Here is a 23,315-nt window from a genome sequence, read left to right on the forward strand (position 1 = left end):
GACAAATGAAAAAAAAAAATCTCCTCTCGGAAGCAATGGCACCCGGGTACCAGATGCGCCAAAGGCCTTTCTGTAGTGGCCCAAGTCCACCTCCCTCCCTTTACGAGGTCTGGTCGGCCTCCAAACTCCATGCCGTTGACCCCTTGAGACATACAGAGGCCAGAGGACACGGGTTGAGCCATGGCCACTAACACATCTGGAAAACCGCCAGACCACACCAAACAAGAGAAAGATAGCAACGCCCATTCTGTAAATATCTGGACTCGATGATCCAAACCGAGCCAACGGCCAGCCTCGTTTCTTTAGAAGCGCACCTATGGGCCTCGAAGCTTCTGCCTCCCACCGGCCTCCCCGGGGACCCTGGGACACGGCGAGGCTCCGCACTGCCCCGTGTGGCACCAAGCCCGTGGCGACCACACGCTCGGGGCGGGGTGACCACTCCCGACATGTGCGATGTCCAGGAGGCGGGGCTTGCCCGTGTCTGCCTTTCTCACGACCCTGCTCCAGCTGCTTCAATGTGGCCTTGATTAGAAGTTACAACACAGGCTTTTTGGGGAAAGGTTGGGTATAAATAAATACATACTGGTTTTTAATAGCAGACGTTCTGCTTTCCCACTGTTCGAAACAGTACTGGCTAAAAGCAAAATGTGTACAGAGAGACCCGTGTTTGAGTCTCTTAACTGTGTGGCTTCATGCAAGTTACTGTACCTCTCTGAGTCCATTTCAGCCAATGGCAAAACGAGAATTTATTAGACAGGATTATTTTCTAATAATCCTTAAAGGAGACCCAGTCTGTCAAGGCTTAGCACCGCATCTGGAACATTCTAAAAAGCGCAGTAAAATGAGGTACTGCGAGAAACAATAAACTCTACCTCTAGGCTCTTTCTCCCCCAGACCCATACCTCTGGTCTTAACCGTGACAAAAGGATCAGATAAACCCCAACTGAAGGACGTTCCTCACAACACCTGACCAGTACTCATCAAAACCAAGGAAAGTCCAAGCAACTGTCCCAAACATGAGAATTCTCTGTCTATGGAGGAGGACCACTCCTTGCACTGTGGGATCCCCAGTGGGATCCTGGGAAAGAAGACGGACATTAGGTAAAAACGAAGGGAATCAAATAAAGCATGGGCTTTAATAACAGCATATCACTACTGGTTCATTAGTTGTGACAAATGTATCATGTTTCTGGGAGATGTTCACAACTGGGGTAGCGGGCTTAGGGGTCCACGGAAACTCTGTGCTGCCTTTGTAACTTTTCTGTACATCTCAAACTGTCCTAAGATAAAATGTTCACAGACAGAAATTAACTGCTGCCATGTTATTACTAGCATCGTCTTCGACGACAGAGCCTAGGCAGGAGCCCAGGGGGCTTACAAGGGAAAGGGGACGGATCGGGACTGAGAGTCCCTGAATGCTCTCTTGGGATTCAGGTGTGAGCCAGTGCTGACCACGGGCCTCCTTCGTCCGGGTACTTTCACACGGCTGGGGCGATTTCACAGATAACTGATAATTCCTTGGTAATCTGAACACGATGATCTGAGTTACAGTGCAGGAGATTCCTACATGGGGTAAAGGCTGAGTCAGATAAAAAAGAAAAATTTAATTCCCCTCCACTTGAGGGAAGCTGGGAAATCCAGCTCTGAAAGGTACATGTAAGAGAACAACAAGCAGACTCGGTTGCTTCTACATGTAAAACAGTGCGAGGCCATACTGCACGATTCTGTGTACGTGACGTCTCGGAAGGAGCACAACTACGGAACTTGAACTCAGACTAGCGGTCTCCAGCGGCCAGGGTGCGGGTGGGAACCAGTTACCAAGGGGCACGGGGAGCTGTGTGGGGTGATGGAAATATTTAAAAAAAAAATTTTTTTTAAGTTTATTTATTTTTGAGAGAGCGAGCGAGAGAGCATTGTGAGTGGAGGAGGGGCACAAGAAGAGAGAGAATCCCAACCAGGCTCTGCACTGTCTGCACAGAACCCAACTCGGGGCTGGAACTCATGAAGTGTGAGATCATGACCTGAGTTGAAATCGAGAGATGGGACGCTTAACCGACTGAGCCACCCAGGGGCCCCTGGAAATAGTCTGTATCTCGATGGTGGTGGTGGTGGTTACCTGACTGTGTATCTTTGTCAAAACTCACAAATCTACACCCTTAAAGGATGAATTTTACTGAAAGTAAATTAGAGGTCAAACCTAAGAAAGGCAATGTGTGAATACTATAGATGATTTGGAAGCCGATGAATAGAATGAAATCTTTCAGATAAAATCACGTCAAGACCACTCATTAGCACTTTGGTATATTACCTTTATATTATCCTCCTGATTATTTTTTATACATGATTTTTTTTCTTTTTTTTTACAGAGCCCAAGTCATACAATACATATAATCTTGTGACTTGCCTGTTTTTTTTTTTTTCTTTTTAACACAATGTTCCATCACATGCACATCGTATATTCTGGACAATAATTTCCAGAACTATTATTTAGTGGCTATAAAGCATATGGCCACTGTTTTATCACTGCTTCCCACCTCCCCCCCACCACCATGGACAGTGTGGTTGTTTCATTTTATGCCACTATAAACAACTCCACAATGAACATCCTTGTGAAACGTGTTTTTCTACCCTATATTTAGGATTATTTCCTTAGGCCAGATTCCCAGAAATGGAATTACTGGGACAAAGGGTAAAAGCATATTTTACGTCATTGCCAAATTGCTCTCATTAAAGAGATATTAAAGAGAACCGGGGAGCCCTGGCTAAGGCTGGGGCGGCCTTCGTCCTGAGCCCCGAGCCTGGCTGGGTCCTGGAAAAGCCAGGCTCTGGTCCCGGTGAGCTCCGAGGGACCACATGGCGGCCAAGTGCCCACAGCCCGACTGCGCCGCACAGGGGCTGGGATCACAGAAGTCTGCACACAGGGGTCCAGGCGCGTGGGGACGCTGCTCTCCCGTGGGAGTTGAGGTGCCTCTGTCCTTTTGCCCTTGGGGACTGATGAGGGGCTAGCTTGGGGGTCTTGGTGTCCGCCAGACCAGGAAGAGAGCGCTCCCCTTCTGCTTCTGTTTCTGAGATGAGCTGCTTCTCTAGCATCCCCTCGATGCCTGGATCTGGGCTCAGGAGAGCAGAGCCTGGAGGGGCTTCGTGAGGGCCCGTAGTCAACAAAGACCCTCGGAGCTGACATTCCACACTGGGAGCCCCCTCGGACCTCCCACGTCAGAGTAGGCAAGGAGTGGGGTGACCAAACTCCCCTGAAGCAGCCCCTCCCCCAGAGGCCCCCAGGCTGCACCTCCCCCTGCTTCCCAGGGAGCCAGCTCCTTCCCACCCAAACCTGCCTGGTTTCCATGGGGATTCCTCTAAAAGCGAATGTGAATCATGATGTCTGCGACCCCCAAGACGAGGCTCAGGCTGACTCAAGGCATATGTTGGGAAGGTGTCCAGCACCAATCCCAGGAAGGGGAGCAGGGAAGAGGCTCCCAGACCCCAAGAGGAGAAGCCGGTCTGGAAACACCCTCCATGAGCTCACTCCCGAGGCAGGTGGACGTGGGAGGCTGGGAAACCTTGCCCCCCGGGGGACCCGGGCTGAGAACAGCAGGCTGTTTGCCATGGGTGGGGGTGGGGGTGGGGGTGGGGTCGGCGCCCTGGCACCCTGCTGGGTGAGCCACGCTATAGACAGGTCCCCCTCTCCCTGCATGGAAGCTGCCTGAGTCATCGTGGAGGGAGACCCCTCTCTGCACGGCCCGACCCCACATGGCACTGTCCCACTGGGATGAGGACGGGTTTGCTGCTGCCCGCTGCCCCCTGGACACACACCCTGGACTCAAAGGACAGATGTCAGGTCAGAGGATAGGGAAGCCTCTTCCAGCCCGTTTGGAGAGTCAACAACAACGACAACAGTAATAATGACGGCACTGTTACCTCTGGTATTAAGTACCACAGAACGGCTCGGATCGGAGGAGTGGGTTTTAGCTCACCTCCCCCTGCTGCTTTCTAGAACTGAGATAAAATTCATATAAAATCAAACGCTAACCACTTTAAAACGGACAACGCAATGGCCGCTGGCACATTCACAGTGTCGTGCAACTTCATGGCACTTAGTTCAGTGCTAAGGCATTCTCAGCGCTCCGGAAGGAGACTCCGTACCCACGAAGCGGTCACTCCCCCGCGGGGCTGCTGGCCGCTGGTCTGCTACCTGTCCCCGCGGCTTGGCCTCTTGTGGACATTTCCCGTCAGTGCAATCACGCAGGACGTGGCCCTTCTCGCTGGCTCTTTTCCCTGGAGGTTCCGGAGGTTCAACCATGTCGCAGCATGTATTGGTTATGGCTGCATAACGTCCCGCTGAAGGGACAGGCCACGTTTGGCTTACTCCTTCGCAGCCGAGGGACATCTGGGTGGTTTCCCCCTTTGGGGGAGGGGGGACGGTCTGCTGCATATTTTTCCGGTGATAAGGAAGGACGTGTGCCCCGCAAACACAGCCCTGGCGGAGCCCCTCGCGCACGGAAAGGCACAGGTGCCCCTGGTTAACACGCCTCGAGCGGGTAGCACGTGGCCAGCACCACGCCGAGGACACGTCTTCTCCCACTTGACCAGGCCGCAGCCCTGGAGGGGGGCCGTGTTTACCCCTGTTTATCCGTATGCTACAGACGAGGCAGGTCCAGAGAGGTGCTGACGTGTCACGGACCCCTGCTTTTAAGAGACACACCCAGGACTCAATCCCACAACCGCCGGGGACGGTGGCCTCCACCCCGCACTCTGCCAGCTCCTCCAGCCGGAGCCACACTCCGGTGTGCACGCCGAAGGGCTCGCGCACACTGCGAACGCACGCCGTGCCCAAAGGAGCCAGGACCGGAACCTGGCGCCACCAGGGTCTCGGAATCTGCCCGCCAGCTGCCACCCCGCCCTGCGGGCCCCCAGGCCACCTACGGCCCCACTGGGCGTCGAGGGCAGAAATCCACACGGGCTCATTTGGGAAAGGCCTGTCAAAATATTTTGATGTTCTCTTTAATCCCACAAAGGGAAAGCTGTACCGCAAAAGCAAAGCGGCGGTAACAATTCGCTGCTACGTGGGTCAGTCTGGGCCCCAGGCCCGGAGCAAATCTCCTCCAGTGCCTTTCACACCCCCCACCTCCCTGTGTTTCCATAAACCAGGGATAGCTGACGTGACTTAAGCTTTTCCGGTTGCCCCAGGGCCACTGTCCCTGCCGCCATCCCCTGGCGCGCTGCACCCCCCGCCCAGCACCACTCTTGGTCCCGCGAATGCGTCCACACAGCGGCCCGCCGCTCCCCTTCCTGGCCCCCCACTCGGAGACGCTGTGTCAGGCTGCACGGCTTCTCCAACTGTCGTCTTAAGGCCAAATGCTGCCCATGTACCCTCCCCACCCCCTACCTCACCAGGTTACCGCTTTTCTGCAGGAGCCTGTGAAACCACAACGCCAGGCTTATTTTATTAGCACAGGCGACTCAGTTTTGAGCAAGAACATCTCTCAGGAGCAAAACACACCCTTCTTGTGTCTTATGGCCTTTTGTTTGATCGTCTCTTCTTGGTGGTAGGGGACTTAATGAAGGGCCGTGTGGCTCAAGTGGCTCTTAGATCCCCACTGTCACACAGAACTTTCCGTGATGGGGGATGTGCTCTGCACCTGCGTGGTAGCCTCCTGTGGGCTACTGAGCACATGCAATGTGGCCAGTGCAACGGTCACCTCGGGACTCAATCTGTGCCGTCACTCAACACGTGGGACCCCTCGCATGTGCGAGCCAGTGCCCAGTGTCTGGGGGTGCGACCCTACAGTCGTGCAGCTTTGGAGGCAGGGAAGAGACAGATGACCCAAGAAAATGGGGGACTCTGATGGATGGAAATTTGTGTTCTCAGGGCCTGGCACTTCTCACGTGTGCCCCTGGGTACCCCTGACAGCTGAGCAACTGACCAAGCGAGTCTGGAAGGGAGGCTGGATGGAGGGACCAGCCCTGGCTCCCACTGAGGCCCGGAGGGGCTGGCACGGATGCCCTTCCTCTGTCCTACTGTCAGGACCTCCCAGCCTGGGAGCAACCCTGCTGGCTCCCCTTGCCCACCCCGCACCTCTGCACGGCCCTCCCCACCTCCAGCAGCCCCGGGGAACCCACACGGCCCTCCCGGGAGGCAGGTCTTGCCCCGTGACACATCAAATGAAGGTCCCGAGCAGGTACACGTCTTCACCAACCACACACAGCTATTCAGGCAGAGCTGGAAGGAGAACTGAGGCCTTCAGAGTACACGTCCTGGCCTCTGTCTGTAGCAGCTGGTGATTAGAAGTCAGGTCAACCACCCCGTGACACCACCCCGTCCTCCAGCCAGCCAGCAGGACGGCTCGAACGGGAAAGGCAGTGACCAGCGTCGGCATAGAGACAGGGCATCTGGAATGCTCCTCGACTTCTAAACCGCTGTGGAAACCCGTGCACGGCTATCGGCTAAAGCTGGAAGCCCGGGTCCCCTGCGACCAGCGGTCCTATTCCCACGAAGAAGGGCTGACATACTTCTTCGCGGAGAGCTGGACACACATGCTGCCTGAGCACGACCCAACCCTGGACCGGAACAAACTGGAAGCCACCCAGGTGTCCATCAGCGGAAGAAGGGGGGAAGAAAGTGTGCCGCGTCAGCCGGTGGAGTGCGACTCAACGGTGAGAAAGAAAGATCGGCAACGACACGTGGCATGCAGATGAACTAACTGCACGGACCAAAGGCTGAGGAAAGGACACTAGACACAGAAGCACAGATTATACGCTTCCGTTTATATAAAGTTCACAAGTGCGCAAAACATACTCCATGCTGAGAGAAGTCAGGGTACTGGTTATGAGGGTGACCGGCTGTCTGGTTTGCCCGAGCCTGAGGGGCGTGCGTTCTTGAGATCCTGGGTGTTCCGCACTAAAGCCGGGGCAGTTCCGGGAAAACCAGGATGGGCGGGCACACCACTGCTTACCCCTGAGTGGGGACAGAACCCTGAAGGGCCAAGAGGGAGTTTCTGGAGCTTCGGCGCCGTTGCAGGTCTTGATTCGGGTTGAGGGCAGCACAATGTTAAGAGACATCAAGCAGGACACAATATATACTTCTCTGCATGTGTGTTACGTCTCAGTGAAAGAATGTTTGAAAGACCACAATTTTGAGAGTCGAATCCAGGCTCCACCACTTGCTGGCTGTGCGGCCTTAGGCAAGTCACCGGGCCTCTCTGAGCCTCAATTCTCTGCCTTGCAAAAGTGACATAGGATCCACACCCACTAGGACGGCTATTTTAAAAAAGGGAATAACAAGTGTTGAAGGAGATACGGGGAAACTGGAACCGTAGTCATCCACGGCTGGCAGGAACGGGACACGGTACAGCCACTTGAAAAGTCGGGCGGATGTTGGGAGGGAGAGCTAAACGGTTTCCACGTGACCCACAGGGGGAGTTTAATGGTGTGGGAATTACGCTGCAATAAAGAAGGTAACAGTGTACCTATCTTCAGGGTGCTGCTGAGAGCAACTAAGCGTGTGGCCTGCGAGCTCGGCACCTGTGAGAACTTGCCAATAGGTCACTGCAAGGGGGTTACACAGGGCGGCCCGAGAAAGGCAGCAGGAGGGGCTGCAGGCAGGGACATGACCAAGCGAGGGTTTAGCTGTTTGAGCTCCATGAGTTAGACTCCCAACACGGTGCCAGGTGCTAAGCAGGAGCTCATCATACCAAGGTGATCATTCTTCAAGCCTCAACAAGAAGGAAGAAGGGGTTTTGTGCAAACCATCTCCAACTCCTCCACAGACGACTGCAAAAAGGGGGGACAGAGAGGGGTGTTCCGGCCTGGAGTCGGCCCTGGCCACGGGGTGATCTGCCAGCTGCGGAAGACCAAAGACAAGTAGGACCCCATCGCTTAGATACTGCCTCCCTCAGAGAGACCCGCCCCACACCCTCTTGCCCCAACTCAACCAAGCCCCACCTTGGGGGCCTGGGAGGGGCCACCGGGCAGAGGCGCTGCTGGACCCTTTTCCTGCCGCCCAGACCTTGGCCGAGCGCCGCCTGGAGGCTGGGCTGCGAGGGCAGGGCCGGTCGGGGCAGGCCAAGGCTGTTCTCCACGGACCGCACTCCTTGGAGACAGTCAGGAGGCATGTTCTGGCTCATTAATCATGAGTCCAGCCATGGCAGCTGCCCCCTTTTATGGGCAAATGGCTCAAGAGGTTTAATGACAGAGGAAGAAGAAGTGATATTGCCATGTTCGGACTCTACAACCTCAGTCACCACCGTGGGATGGAAATCCGAGTCCCCCGGGGTGTGGCACTCTTCCTCTGTACCACGGGGCCCCTCTGCCATCCCGGGAGCTGATCGAAGCTCTCGAGGGCCGTGACGCACAGTCAGCACATTTCCAACCACCGAGTCAGCAGCTACTTTTAGGGAGCAAGAGCCCGGGAGCAAAGCCCAGATGCCCGGCCCTCGGGAAGTCCACAGGCACCATCTGGCTGATTCTTCACAAGGTTCCCGCGGGGAGCCCCATCCTGGAGAGGAAGCAGGGAAGGTTCGGAGCGGTTAGATGCTGGGCCCCAGGTCACAACTGGTAGGTGGAAAGGCCACGTCCTTATCCCCGGTTCCACGTTGCCTGCCCACTCTGCCAGATGCTGGCCTGGGGGGTCCCACGATGAGCAGGGTGTGCCAGAGTGGGCCTTTTTTTTTTTTTTTTTTTAAAGTTTATTCATTTTGAGGGGGGAGGGGCAGAGAGAGAGGGAGAGAGAATCCCAAGCAGGCTCCATGCTGTCAGCATGGAGCCACGAGATCGTGACCTCAACCGAAATCAAGAGTCGGACTCTCAACCGACTGAGCCACCCAGGCACCCCCAGAGCGGGCCTCTCGATGGGAGGTGGGGGCAGAGGCGTACGAAGGTAACGACAATGCGACATGACAAGCAGGGTAACTGCGAGGTGTCGGCTACAAAGGACAAGGAGCGGGGGTGGGGACAAACGCTGGGGAAGGCCTCCCAGAGTGACCTTTGAGCTGGGCCTTCAGGTGGGTCGGGGAGTGCCGGGCACTCCCAGAGGAGGGAATGGAAAGTACAGGGGGCCCAAAGTGAGGGACCCTGGCCTGGAAACAGGAAGTCGTGGGATGAGCGGGCAGGTTCAAGGATTCCTAAAGGGGCCTGAGATAGGACCCAGGGCAGGGCACTGCCCCTGGCAGCCCAACCTTCCCAAACTCGGATTTCCTCTCTCTCCTCTCCCTTCTTTTTTTTTTTTTTTTTTTTTAAATTAAGGTAGACATGTAAACGGTCAAGTGCGGAAGTGTGAAAGTGCACAGGTTTTATGTGCTCGGCGGGACATATCTTTGCGCAGGCTCAGCCCTGCACAACCACCACCCGGGTCAAGACAATGGAGGTCTCGAGCCCTCCAGCAGGCTCCCCGGTGCCCTTCCCGTCCGCACCACCTGGGGGTGTCGCTGCCTGGCCTCTGTCACCATAGGTCCGTTCTTGAACCTATGGAATCACGAATGGAATCCCACAGCGGACAGGCTCCTGTGTCCAGCTCCTGTTCACCGCGTCTGCAGACACGCACGTCTGTGGCTCATTCTTAACTGCAGAGCGGTGTTCCTTCCAATGCACCGCCAATGACAGTGAATCTTTGCTTGTTTCCAGTTTGGGCCCCCGTGTAGAAAGCTGCTGTGAACATTTCTGTACATATTTGGGGTGGGCGAAGCAGAGACAAAAGTATGTGGGTAAATACCCAGGAGTGGGATTCTTGGGTGGCCCACAGGCTAAAATGCTTGTATCTAAGCGCAAGAGACACACATTTGCAGGGAATCACAAGGAAGTTTGACGTGACACCAAGCTCCTGTGTCAAGCCTCTGTCACAGGTAGTTAAACCCGTCTGGTAGTTTGGAAGACAGAATCAGGCTAGCAATGGAGCTCCATTTTCTGAAAAGGTGGAGCGTATCTACCACAGAGAGGACCTCTGAGCCCCGCTGGAGAGACAGCACCCTTCTCAAAACTAGACTCAGGGCCACAGAGGAAGTGGCGGCAGAACCGAAACTTTGTGGCTACAGTGGCAGAGACAGCCAGCTCTCCTCCCCTGCACGTCCAGCAGGCTCCCCACGCTCCCCACAGATGCTTTTGCAAAAGGAGAAGATACGTTTGCTCCAGATCAGAGAGCTCGGAGTGCAAGGCTGGGAACAGGAACGGTATTTCTCTTTGTTAATATTGGGAGTAATTTAACCCTAAGATCACACACCAAGGTCAGGCGGGCCTGTCTGTATCCACTTGGTGTTCCCGACGTAAGGAGACCAGCAGGGATCAGACAGTGAATTTTTAGGTCTTCAAAAACACAAATTAGTTGATGGTGGAATTCTGCCAGGGAAACCCGTGGCCTCTGACAGCCTGGAAACGGGGGCACCTGCCTCTGTGTCCTCCTCAGCTGGGCACGCCCCAACCTGGGTGACTTCCCGAGAACAGGGATCCTGCGCTTCGATGGGCCACATTAGTCGGTTGCCCAGAGCAACGGTCTCCATCAAGGACCGTCTATGTGCTTCCTATGTGGGTCAACTACTGGGAGGCACTTTCCCACTGAGTTTTCAGAACGAACGACTCATGAGATTGGTGCCACTGGGATCCCACTTTACAGCTGAGAAAAATGAGGCCCAGGGAAGAGAAATTACTTGCTCAAAAGCCATGCACCCACTTATTAACGAAGCCAGGACTGGAACGCTAGCCCTTTGACCTAATCCAAAGGTCAGCAACCATTTTCTGTAAAAGGCCAGATAGTAAATTCTTTAGGCTCTGTGAGTCACAATAATTCGACAGCGCTGTTGTGGTGTGAAAGCAGCCACAGACGAAATACAAATAATTGTGGCTATGTTCCAATAAAACTTTACTTACAAAAGCAGGCCAGGGCCAGGTTTGGCCTGGGGCCATAGCTTGCCAACTGCTAATTTAAACCATTCCAGAGCGTAAACATATGATGGGTGGCTGGCAGGATGCATGGATGGGCAAACATGAGTGGAACATTTTCTCTCTTTTTCTTTCTAAGGTGACTTTAGTGGACGGGTACGTGAGCAGGTGAACTTGCTACTTACTGTATCTTGCACGGCTGGGTCCTACCGAGATGTTCTCCAGCAATGTCCTCTGAGCACTGGCCTCAGCCCTCCCCCTAAAATCTGTAGATGCATCAATCAGCCGCATTCTGCAGAAATTTCCAGGAGACGTATTTGGGGGGAATGTCCCTTGGACCTATCTCTAAATGAAAGCAAAAGTCCCAGAAGCCAGAGCTACCCATGTCCTGGGGACATAAGACTGCTGGAGATGACCCAGAAGTGAGCTGTCAGGCCCTACGTGGGGTGACCCACATCTCACTCTTGTTTCCAAAACAATGAAAATGAGCCAGCGTGACTGAAGTCTCCTTCAAAGAACCTCTGATAGCGCAAAGAAAGCTGGGCACACATCAACAGAGCCTTCTAGAAAATACCCAGAGGAAAGAGGGAGGGAGGGAGGAACGGGGGAGGGAGAAAAACACTGAGAATGATGCTTTGGTCCAACATGCACACGAAATGGGCCCAGAGAGGTATGGGAACTCCCCAGGGTCACCCAGCTGGGAGGGGCAGTGCTGAGACGGGCCCCCAGAGCTCTCCCAAGATAAAGTCTGCTTGTCATGAGCCCGGCTGGTATCCTTCCCGAGACCCCGGAGCTAGAGCTCAGGGTGGCTGAGCATCGCCAGTGGTGAGCAGACGAGAGTTTTGGAGTCGCTCACCGTGCACTATGCTCCAAGGGGGCTCCTCACAACCATTCCCTCGGCATCCGGCCTCGGGACCCCCCACCCCCCCCCCCCCTTCACGGACTCACGCCTCCCTGACAGGATCCGACACCTCTTCTCTGAGATCGCAGGAGACGCTGGGCAGACGCCAACGCCTGTGTGCCATCACAGGTGCAAACTGTCTGCTCTCCACGACAACCTGAGAGAGGGAGGCAGTGACTCTTTATGAAGCCTGACTATGTGAAGGGCTTTTCGAGCACCAGTTTATCTTCCCAGGAACACCCTGAGGCGTGGAGCGTTGGTCCTTCCCATTTTACAGATGAGTCAATGAGGCACCGAGCAGAAAAGTCACAAAGAAGCAGTGGGGCCAAGACTTCAATCCTGCCTCGCCCAACTCTCGGAATCGCTGTCAAGCCCTATGATGATGACGACGACGACGCTGGCATCCACGAATAGCCCAGAGCAGTCACCCAGCTGCAGAAAAGGGAGGAAGAAGGGGAGAAAGGAAAAAGGGGGAAGGAAGAGGCCCTTGGGGATACAGAGCATATGGCAGCACTGGCTTTTCCTGTTCTGGAAATCGGCCTAGGGCACTGGAGAGCCCGGCCCAGGGCCCACTCAGAAATCTGCTGAAGCCGCCCAAAGTCTGTGTCCGTCAGCACAATGAACAAGTGGGCCGAGGAAGAAAACTCTGTAATTAAAAACAAAAATGGCACACAATAAAAACGTATGGCTGGCTGCTGGCCTCAACACACTACCAGACCAAAGTGGCCGCAGACGGTGCCTGGCTCGGGTATCAAGCGCCATCTGGGCGCAGGCCTGCCCGAGAGACCAGCGCAGGTCCCACGATGTTGAGCCCACGTGGATTCATTATTTCCAGAAGGTGCCACCCTGCACGGATTACACCCAAATGGACGTGGCCATATTTGGTCAGAGCTTCAAGGCCAGTCTTTCATAGGCCACTTAGGAGGGTGTGATGTCATTTGAAGGCTCCTGGGAGGCCACGCGGAGGTCACAGCAGGCAGCTGCTGCTGCTGTGAACAATTTTCAGGCGACGCCAGCTCTTCTGTTCCATAGGACGCTGCATTTGGGGTGTGATCAGATGCTGGCATAAGAACTGGGGAAGGGAACAGGTCATTTCTTGCAAAGAAGACACATACTGGGATCCCTGCAGGCATGGGGCCGCACCGGGTCAGCCTCTGCTCAGGCAAGTGTAGACATCTACCGTCCAAGGATGTCTTTGTGGTCTCGCCTCTGGAATGCCAGTACCCAGCTGTCACTCTCACCAGTAACTTCGTTCAGCTCAACAGGCATATATTGAACTCCTGCTGTGTACCAGCACCATCGAAATAACGAGGAATCACACCGATGGCAATCTAGCATCACCTACAACAGCCTAGAATATAACAACCAATACTCAAGGCAGACATCCAGACAAATTCATTACAACCTCATTCTTCTGAGCGCAAATTAAAACCACCATGTAATCACTAGGCACCTAACAGAATGGCTTTAGGGAAAAAAAAAAAAAAGACACTGTCAACCTCTCACGCACATTGGGATGGCCACTACCCAAAACAAAAACCAAAAACAAGAAAATAGCAAGCATCAGGGAGGGTGTGGAGAAACTAGAACCTTGTGCACCTGCTGGTGAGAGCACATAATGTTGCAGTAATGTTGTGTAAAACAGTACGAGGGTCCTCAAACAATTACGTACAGAATCGCCATATGATCCAGCAATTCCACGTCTGGGTACATACATGCCCCAAAACGAAACGCAGGGGACTAGAATGGATATTTGTACCCCCATGTTCAGAGCATCATGATTCACAGTTGCCGGAAGGCAGAAGCAATCCAAGGGCCCATCAGCAGGTGAAGGAGTAAACAAAATGCAGCATACACCCATGGTGGGATATCACTCAGCCGTGAAAAGGAAGGGGATTCTGGGACACGCTACAGCCCCCACAAGCCCCGAGGGCATTATGCTGACGGAAATAAGCCCACCACAAAAATACCAATATGATATGCTTATGCTTACATGAGGGACCCAGAGCAGTCAGGGGTCACAGAAACAGAAAGTAAATGGCGGTCGCCATAGTCTGGAGGCTGGGGTGGGGGTGGGGGGTTAGTGTGTAAAGGGGACAGAGGTTCAGCTCTGCAAGAAGAAAACAGTCCTGGAGATGGATAGCGGTGACGGCCAGGAACAAGGTGAATGTGCTACAGTGACACGGAACCGCAACGTTTTTAAAAACAGAGGAAGGGATACATTTCATGTGTATTTCACCATAATGTGTAAAATGGGGGGGGGGGGCGGGGAGGCTACAGTACCCAGCGATGGCCAGGACGCGGAGAAGCCCGGATGCTCCCACGCTGCTGGCGGGGCCGTGAACTGGCGGAGCACTCTGCGAAGTGACTTGGCAACATCTGCTAAAGCTGAGCCGATCCCTCCCCTCCGCCCCAGGAGCCCCACGGCAAGACACCCCCCGACAGGGATGTGTGCACGGATCACACACCCCAACACTCACAGCAGCACTTTGCAGACGCCCCCGGTAATAACACGTGTGGAGCCGTCACGGCGCATTCACCAACGGAGAACCACCTGCCGGTGAGAACGAGCGAACTACACGTCTGTTCAGCAGCAACGTGACAAGTTTCACCCAAAAAGAGTACGTGCCACACAAGGCCTTTTATTTAAGGATGGACACTGGCAAAGGTCAGGGCAGTGGTCACCTTTGGGGCCGTGGTGGCTGGAAGGGACCCCTGGAAGGAGGGTCTCAGGGGGTGGTGACACCATGTGTCTTCATCTGGGTACAGGTTACCAGGACATGTTGCCTCTGCACGTTCACCAATGTGTATACTTATTATTTGTGTGCTTTTCTGTAGGCATTTTATACAGGTCAACAAAAAATTTCCTTTGAAAAGACTACATTCCTCTGGGTCACCGGTTGCCCATCTATGGACAAAGACCACAGTGGGGGCTTGGGAATCACTCTGATTTTTCTCATCATGCATGCCTACATCATTCAACAAAGAGAACCCGCGTGTGCCAGGCCCATGCCAGGCTGTGGGGATGCCATGGTGAGTGACACCCATCCCTGCCCACGAGCATGGTGTGTAGACTGAAAAACATTGGCCCGTCTGCATAAACAGGTACATTGTATCTCAAACGTAGGTACGTGCTCTTGTTACGGATAACTGTGTTCAGAATATCTTTATGGCATTTTATGTATCACTCAAATCGTAATGGTGAAGAACCCAGGCGTGGGAGTCAGAAACCCTGGTTTCACACATCAGCTCTGCCTCGACAGGCTCTGGGCCCCGGGGTGCAGAGCAAGTTAGTCTTCTGGAACCCGTTTCCTCGTCTGTGACACGGGGGTAACAGAGCCCAGCTGATGGGGTCACTATGACAGCCGGATGACGGGGTGCACGGAATTCACTGAGCTCAGTGTCCAGCACACAAATGTCAGCATGTGCAGCACTGAGGACCCACGGTGAGCCATGAATGAACAAGGCTCTGGCTCTCATTGGATCTCCCCTGTAGTGGGGAGACGGGCAGAAAACAAGTAAGCAAAATAGTCAGAATGTCAAATAAGTTCAAGTAAAATAAATAAAGCGGATACCGCCAAAGCGGATGCTGGGCTTTGGCACAGCCGAATAATTTCACAGGAAAGTACAGTATAATTTAACCATCACACAGAGATAATTCTAGAGAAGTATGGGGAACCACTGCTTGAGGTTTCCCAAGGTAGACCATCCCCCGACTGATATGAGACAATCCCCCCCCCACCCCACCCCGAAGGTGACACAACAAGACTGCGCTAATAAGCCCCTTGCGGCAAGGGTCAGAATTTCACCATCAGACACTTTCTCCCTTTACAGACAGGTCCTTCTAGAATCTCTTAGAGAGGTTTCATCTGTGAGTGGGGAGCCAAGAAGAAAGGCAGGGAAGGGAAGGAACGTATTCCACGAGAAGGGTTTGTGTGATTTTTCTGGTCAGAAAACAAAACCAATGTAAACTGTATCTCCCTCGTGCCGCCTGAACAGAAGGCTCCAAGCTTTCAAACAAGGCCTGGGATAATCGGGGCCCATCCCTGGGGATCCGGAGGGGCTCGTTCTGTGAGATCCTAATTGCCTCATTTCACATGGTGTCTTGAGAAGCCGCAGCCTTCTTGGAGGCAGGCAGGGCATAATCTTAGACAAATAAACACAAAAGTTCTGGGGGAAGCGAGTGCTGGCAGCCATTGCTGGTGCTTTCAAATAAGAAGCGGGAAATCCCTGCTTGTTCTCGGCTCAGGCCTTGCCTGGGGGGCTCAGGCCTTGCCTGGCTTCCATCCAAGGGCTCCAGGATGTGTGACAAGGGAATTTTTACAGCTGGCTACTCAGGCACAAACCCAGTGATCATTCTCCAAGGAAGCTGGGCTGCAGGGCCAGAACCACCTCTAAGGTGGGATCTCTAGAACCAATAAAAATCTTCTCCTGAAAAATGAGGTCTACACAAAAACCTGCGTACGGATATTTATAGCAGCTTTGGTGGTAATCGCCCAAACCTGGCCAACCAAGATGTCCTTCAGTAGAGGAGTGGATAAATAAACTGTTACAGATGCACCATGGGATATTATTCCGTGCTAGAGAGATACGAGCTATGGGGTGCCTGGGTGGCTCAGTCGGTTGAGCGTCCGACTTCGGATCAGGTCACGATGTCACAGTTTGTGAGTTCGAGTCCCACGTCGGGCTCTGTGCTGACAGTTCAGAGCCTGGAGCCTGCTTCGGATTCTGTGTCTCCCTCTCTCTCTGCCCCTCCCTCACTAGTACTCTGTCTCTCTCTCTCAAAAATAAATAAAAACATTTTAAAAAATTAAAAAAAAAAGATACGAGCTATGAAACCATGAAAAGACACGAAGAACTTTAAACGCCTATTACTAAGGGGAAAGTCCGTGTGAAAAGGCTATGTGCTGTAGGATTCCAACTCTAGGACATTCTGGAAGAGACAAAACCTTGGAGACCATAAGAGATCAGTGGTTGCCAGGGGCCAGGGGAGGGGGACGAACAGGCAGAGCACTGGGGATTTTTAGGGCAGCGAAACTACTCTCTGTAGCACTATAGTGGTGGATGAACCAAGCCCATCACGGACCCAGAGGTGAACTATGGGCTCTGGGTGATGATGAGTCAGTGTGGGTGCATCAGCTGTACCAAATGTACCATCCACTCTGGTGGGGACGCTGCTGTGGGGAACGCTATGCATGTGGGGGGGGGCAGGAGAGCTCTGTGCCTTCCCCTCAGTTTTTGCTGTGAACTGAAAACTGCTCTAAAAAGAGTACATCTAAAAAAAAGAAAAAAAAAATCTACTCCCCCAAGGCAGACTGGAGGGAGACAGGCTCAGTCATGTCAGGAAGAAGCCAGGTGGCAAGAGGAAAGTTCTGGAACGCGGACTCAGAAAGCCTGGGTGCCTGCTGCACTCTGCAGCCCCTTCACCCCGGGTGCCTCGGCTTCGCCGCTAGTTTAAACAAGACGACAGTTGGAAGATGGCTACGATGGCCTGGGCGGAAGGCTGGAAGGCCAAGGACTTTCTAAGTGATGGTTCTGGGCGCAGAGGGGAAGCCAGGGTCCAGGTCCCCGTGTGTGCATACGAGACACAGATAAACCACCTCATCGGTCCTACTCACAGGCATTCCGCCTTTTAAAACTCCGCCTAGGACGGAGGAACAACTTCCTTATGACATAATAAGCCGAGGTAATAGCAAAAACATTTAACATCTGATCTGGTGTAGGAACGGACAGACAGGAAGGAATGGAGCTGTAAACGGCTGCTTCCACCGTCCAGGTGCATTCTGCAGGGCCCCTGCTCATGGCAAGGAGTCACACGTGTCCCCTTTTTTCACAAACAGAAGACCCTGTCTGTATTCCTGTCCACCAGCATTCCAGATCATGCCATTCCAGATCAATGCTGGCAACTCAAACCGAACACACTGTAATGAAAAACAAAATCCAACACCCGACCCAAAGATTTTGCCTCCGGCTGCCTCTTCTTTACCCTTTTCAAAATTGACAGATCAGCTCTTGGGTCCCAACAGATTGATGTGAACCCCTAGAATCCTGGAAACCCCCAGATCTGACTCCAAACATCTCTCAAGTTTTCCACCTCCTCTCTCTCTCTGCCCAGCGTCACAGACCCACACAGATACGTACCTCCTCATTTGCTTGGCAAGCATTTGCTCCAAGAAAAAAAACACAGTCCAGAATCCCTTCCCTTAAGAACCTCTCAGCCGAGTGGGGGAGTCAGACATGCGTACAGATGATCAGAACTCTGTGTGTAGAGTACCTGCAGAGGTGGACGCACAGGGAGCCCTAACTCAGCCACGGGATCATTCAAGAAGCCTTGGGACAGTTACGTGATTTCTGAATTGGGATTGGAAGGGTGAATAAATAGGAGTTTGTCAGGCAGGCAGGCAGACAGACAGACAAAGGGTGAGGGAGATGAGAAACCGGTTAGATCCAGATTATGGAGAGGCTTGGACACCAGAATGTAATGTCTGGATTTCCACTGGATGACAGAGGAATGCTGGGGCTCACAGGGATTGGATCCCCCCCATCCACGAGGCCGAGGGCTCTCAAGTGCAAGGAGTGACTCACGGGACTGCCACCAAGGACCGTGGTTGCCGTGTGTCTTTGCAACTAGGTGAGCCCTGAGCAACCAGGTCTTTCCAACCACTGCCGCTGCCACCATGGCCATCACAAGGAGCCATCCCGTGAACGAAGGAAGAGCCGTGCCACGCTCCATTCGATGTCTCCTCTGGGAGACGCAGGCCACGGTGTGATTTCCCTACGTCTGTGAGAAGCGCTGCCGAACGTGTGTTATCAAACGGCGGCGTAAAAGCACTTGCTCCATTTCAGCCTCCATCTACTCAAGACGTCCCCAAATCCCGTCTCCGAACGAGCCTGGATGAGTTAGGCCCTGAAGTCGGGAGGCTGGGTGTGGGGGGGATGCCGTTCACAGAGACCCAGGCAAACCCCCAAATCCCCTCTGGAGAGACGGGAGTACGAATACACGACAACGCGACAACTCGCAGAAGCTAGCGAGAGAAAGCAACGAAGTCTGAGCAGGAGAGCGTGGCCTGTTTTCTCAGTGGGTCACTCACTCACTCTACAGACATCCACTGACGGTGCTCTGTGCTCTGTGCTCAGGCGCTCGGGGGGGGAAGGGGGGGCACGGTGAGCACAGGGGGAGACACAGGGCTATGAGAGGGTTACACACTCTCCCGGGGGATGGAGACAACCACCGACTGCACTCAAAGGTGACTCTTGAGGAACGAGCTGGGGTTTGAGGGGAAGGGGATGGAGGGACACCGTCTTTGGAGGCAGGAGGAAAGCCGTTTGGGGGGGATGGTGGGAGGTGGGCCTGGCTGCAGCTGGGTGCACACGCGGGAGAGGGCTGGGTGATGAGGTCAGAGGGCTAGGCCGGCTTGGGAAGGGCTGGGAGGGCCAAGCTGCGGGTGTGGGCTGTGTGCTGTGGCTGTGGCCAGGCCGAGGGGCGGGCTGGAGGCCGGGACCCAGGAGGACAGGGCGGGAGCGGGGGTGGGGGTGGGGGGGTCCTCTCCCAGCCAGAGCCATGCCAAAGGGCCTGCTGAGGTCCAGGGAAGAGGGCTGAGGGGCGCTGCCTCACGGAGCACCCGCAAACCCTAACGTTTGGCATGAACTTCTCTGCAAAACGGAACGAGTTCCTACCGAGGCACAGCACGGCGTGCACGGACCTCGAGAACGCGACGCCAGACGCAAAAGACCTCACGGCGTGTGACTCCACTTCCCCCGCACCGTCCAGAAGATGCAAATCCGCGGAGACAGAGAGAAGGTGAGTGGCTGTCACAGGCTGGGGGAGGGGACAAGAGCAACAGTGGCCTCCGGCGGTGATGTGAGCGCCCCAGCTGTGGTACTCGTGAAGGACGCAAAGGCCACCGAATTGTATACTTCACGCTGGCTACTTTTACGTTACAGGAGTCTCACCTCAATGAAAAGAAAGTCTAAAATACGTGCAATGAATTCTAAGAATCTTACAGACCCAAGGAGGATGCTGGAGCCGCTGGCTTGCAGCCTCTGCTCTTTCTTAAGCAGGGCCTGGGCCACGCGGGAAGACTCCCAGGGGCGGGTGGTGTGGGCCCTGGAGAACCCCACCCCCCCAAGCCAGCGGCCAGCGGGCGTCCCTTCCCGGGCAGGGAGGGGAAGAGCTGGGTCTCAGGGGGCTCCTTCAGAGGCCCTTTCAAGAGCAGAAATCCTCTCCTGGTTTCTAGTCATGTGTCAATAATTCAGATGATGGACAACACCAGGCTGGTCCGCATAGGATCAACAGAGCTCATGTCCAAGAGCATCGGCCTCCGGCGTAGAAGGAGCCAAGCCCTCGGTGTATCGTGATCAATCGGTGTCCACACAGTCCTCACACCAGATCCATGGCCTCAGCAATTTCCAAGGAAGCCCTGTGACCACTTTAGGTAAAAACACAGTCATTCTTGCACAGAGAAAGACGATTTTATACACACACACGCACACCCAGACTTGTACTCAGCTTGAAATAAATAATCTACAAACTGGATTAAGAGTCTGCTTCCTGAGCTTCAGACTCACAGTTTATTCATTTATCAAATATTTATTGAGTGCTTCCTGTGTGCCACAAAAGTGCTTCCAGCATGTTCCGGGCGTTGGGGACACGTCATCAAACAAAACAAAACAAAACTCCACGCCTTCGTGGAGGGCTTACAGTCTAGTGACTGCCTGCCGGGCACCACCGCCTGGATGACTGCCAGGCTCTTCTTCCAGATCACCCGCTAAGCTGAACCCGCCCTGTGGGCTCTCCCTGCTGTCCCCCCAAGCCTGGTGTGGGGCAACCACGTCTACCAGCTGGCCACGTGCAAAACCCCACGGCTCTATCATACGCAACAGCCTGGACCCTGACCTCCTCCGTCAGTCCCCAGGGTCAAATCCAGCTGCTACCTGCCCCTCTGGGTCACCCACACGTTCCCGTATCCTCTGTTCCGGCCCTGTCTCCCCTCGTCTTTCTTCTGGAATACCCTGCAAAGGTTTCCTGTCTGGACCTCGTGCTTCCAGTCTTGCTGCCTTCAAAACCCTGCCAAAGTTTCCCGCCTGAAACACCTGCCTGTCTGGCTCGTCACCCCGCCCAGTGACTCTGGACGGCCCTACTCCACCTGGAGAGAAGACCCAGCCCCTTTGGCCAGGTACTCAGGGGTTTTCAGTAGGAGCTGAGCTGCTTCCCGATCGTCAAAAATGCTGTGAGGTGACCAATGTTTGCTGTGTTCAAGTCACTTACAAGAAAAAGGTCAGGTGCTCTTTCTCAGAACCCACGAGGGAAGGGTGTCCCTGGAAGTCACGGTGCTCAGACAGACCCGACGGGAAGCGTGGGTGCAAATTAAAGTATCGCCAATAGGCCCCAGTGTGAAAGAACAGCGAAAGGAACGACTCACTACTCCCTCCGCATCCTTGCCCTGACTGTAGGAAGCTCTATGCTGGCAACGTCCATCGAGGGCTGGTCCCCCCTCTCTGCCCAGGGACAAATGTTGCCACTGATGTATTTTCACAAAGTGAAACTGGGCGCTGGTTGAGAAAAGAACTCAGGGTTAGCCCAGGACGGTGGCACAAGAAATGGCGAGAGTAGACGGGGTGGCCGCTCGCAGTCAGGGTCAAAGAACAGAACTTCCTCTGCGGCTGTGCGGGGCCCCCGGCCCCGACCTCGGGGGCAGGGCTCGTGACAACAGGGGGAGACGTTCACACAGACATGGGGCTCAGGACCTTCCCAGCGCTGCCCGCCGTCAGCGGGGAGACAAAGGCGCCGGGCAGCCCAGATGTTGGCAGGGTCCCATTTGCAGCCCCAGGAACAATTCCCCCTTTCACTGCCCCACCAGGCAGCCAAGGTCAGAGGCAACGCCAGCCAGACCTTACCCTCCGAGTGCCAAGGCCCTTTAGAAAAATTTTAAGAATTCCAGATACAGATGTGTCCTCTCTCCTAGCTTTAACAGACCACGTGGAATGTCCTCTGCCCTTTTCTTGATGACACGGTTGTCATGTGGAGCATCCCTAACTGCACACTGCCACCGTCAGGAGCTCCCGAAGCCGTGAGTGAGCGGCCGGCCTCTGCACTGACTGTCCCCAACTGCTGTGCATGCTGTACCCTTACTTTCTTCCTGTCACTTCCCCCTCCTCCCCAGACTCTGGGCTGTCAGGTATCTCAGCTCTCCGAGGACAGCATGTCAGCGCATCAAAGCCCCCCTTCCTCCTCCTAATCCATTAGCTGCCTCTCCTTCCAAAGTCCCAGAAACCCAAGCAATACACCTGTCGGCCGCGCCCAGGGTGCAGATGAACGAAGGCTGTGAGCTCAGTGTATGTCGGCTGCCACTTCTGGGGATGCTTCTTCCTGGGCTTCTGGGCCGTGTTTGCGATCAGTGTGCCTGTGGGAGAGCGGTGGTCTCAGAGCAGATGAGGGGCTCCTCTGTGTACGGGCACCAAGGCCCACCGTTAGCTCAAACAGTGGAATTTTCTTGCAGCTGAAAAACGCTCCCGTGGAACACCAGGAAGTAATCAAAGGCCACTCACCACCTTTGAGGGCAGGGCTTTGACTCCAAGAGGAGCCCTTCCTGGTCCCCGTCCCCAACCCTAACCCCACCTGTCCTTCTCAAACTCAGTCTAAGTGATTTTTAAAAACGGTGCCTTGGCCTCATCCGGCTCAGAGAAACGGGGGCTGAGCTGGCACGTTAGCAAACACACGCTCCAGGGAGGAACCCGGGGGGCACTGCGCTGAGCGGTGCAGCATTCCTGTACGTGGGGGGCGGCCCTTTGGTTTCAGGCCCGATGTGGCAGAGACAGAGAGCAGCAGCTCCAGGCCCTGGGCTCCGGGGATCCCACTCCCTGAACTCAAAGCCCGACTCTGCCACTTGGGAGCTGTCCGGCGTGACGGCAGGTGGTTCCAACACCGTGCCTCAGTGCCCCCATCTGTACCTACTTCCGGGAGTTTTGTGAGGATTAAAGAAGACGCCATTCCTACGAATGCTGAGTTCAGCATTCCCCTCCGAGGCAACAACCAAAAGAACTGAGAGCAGGGAATCACACAAAAAAGGTGGAGGCAACCCGACTGTCCATCAGCGGATGAACGGCTACACCCAATGCGGTCCGTCCGGACGGTGGAATGTAAATCAGCCATAAAAAAGATGCCACAGTGCAGATGAACTTTGGAAACGTCATCCCGCGTGAAGGAAGCCGCTCACAAAAGACCGCGGATTGTACGAGTCAAATTATTTGAAGTTTCCAGAAAAACCACAGGACAAAACACCGATGGGTGGTTGCCAGGGGCTGGAGGAAGTGAGGAGGGACTTCTAATGGGCACGGAGTTTAGTGGCGGTGAGAATGTTCTGGAACCGGACAGAGGAGGTGGTTGCACAACACTATTCACTTTAGAACGGTTTATGTCACGGTGTGCGAATTTTTGATCTGAGTTTTTTAAGTCCTCAGCTCAGTGCCCAGCACAAAGCTCACCGTGTCAAAGGTTCTGGCGCTGGGAGACCCAGGCTCCTGTGTGACCAGGAAACGGGTCTGGTCGCAG

General features: G+C 54.4%; 1 protein-coding gene across 1 annotated transcript in view; it reads right to left on the reverse strand.

The window, feature by feature from the left end:
• The window catches only part of LOC115503507 (c-Maf inducing protein), a 233,021-nt gene that overhangs the window by 93,782 nt on the left and 115,924 nt on the right, over positions 1-23,315 (reverse strand). The gene's annotated exons all lie outside the window — the stretch shown is intronic.

Source organism: Lynx canadensis, chromosome E2 (assembly GCF_007474595.2).
Source record: "Lynx canadensis isolate LIC74 chromosome E2, mLynCan4.pri.v2, whole genome shotgun sequence".
NCBI lineage: Eukaryota > Metazoa > Chordata > Mammalia > Carnivora > Felidae > Lynx > Lynx canadensis.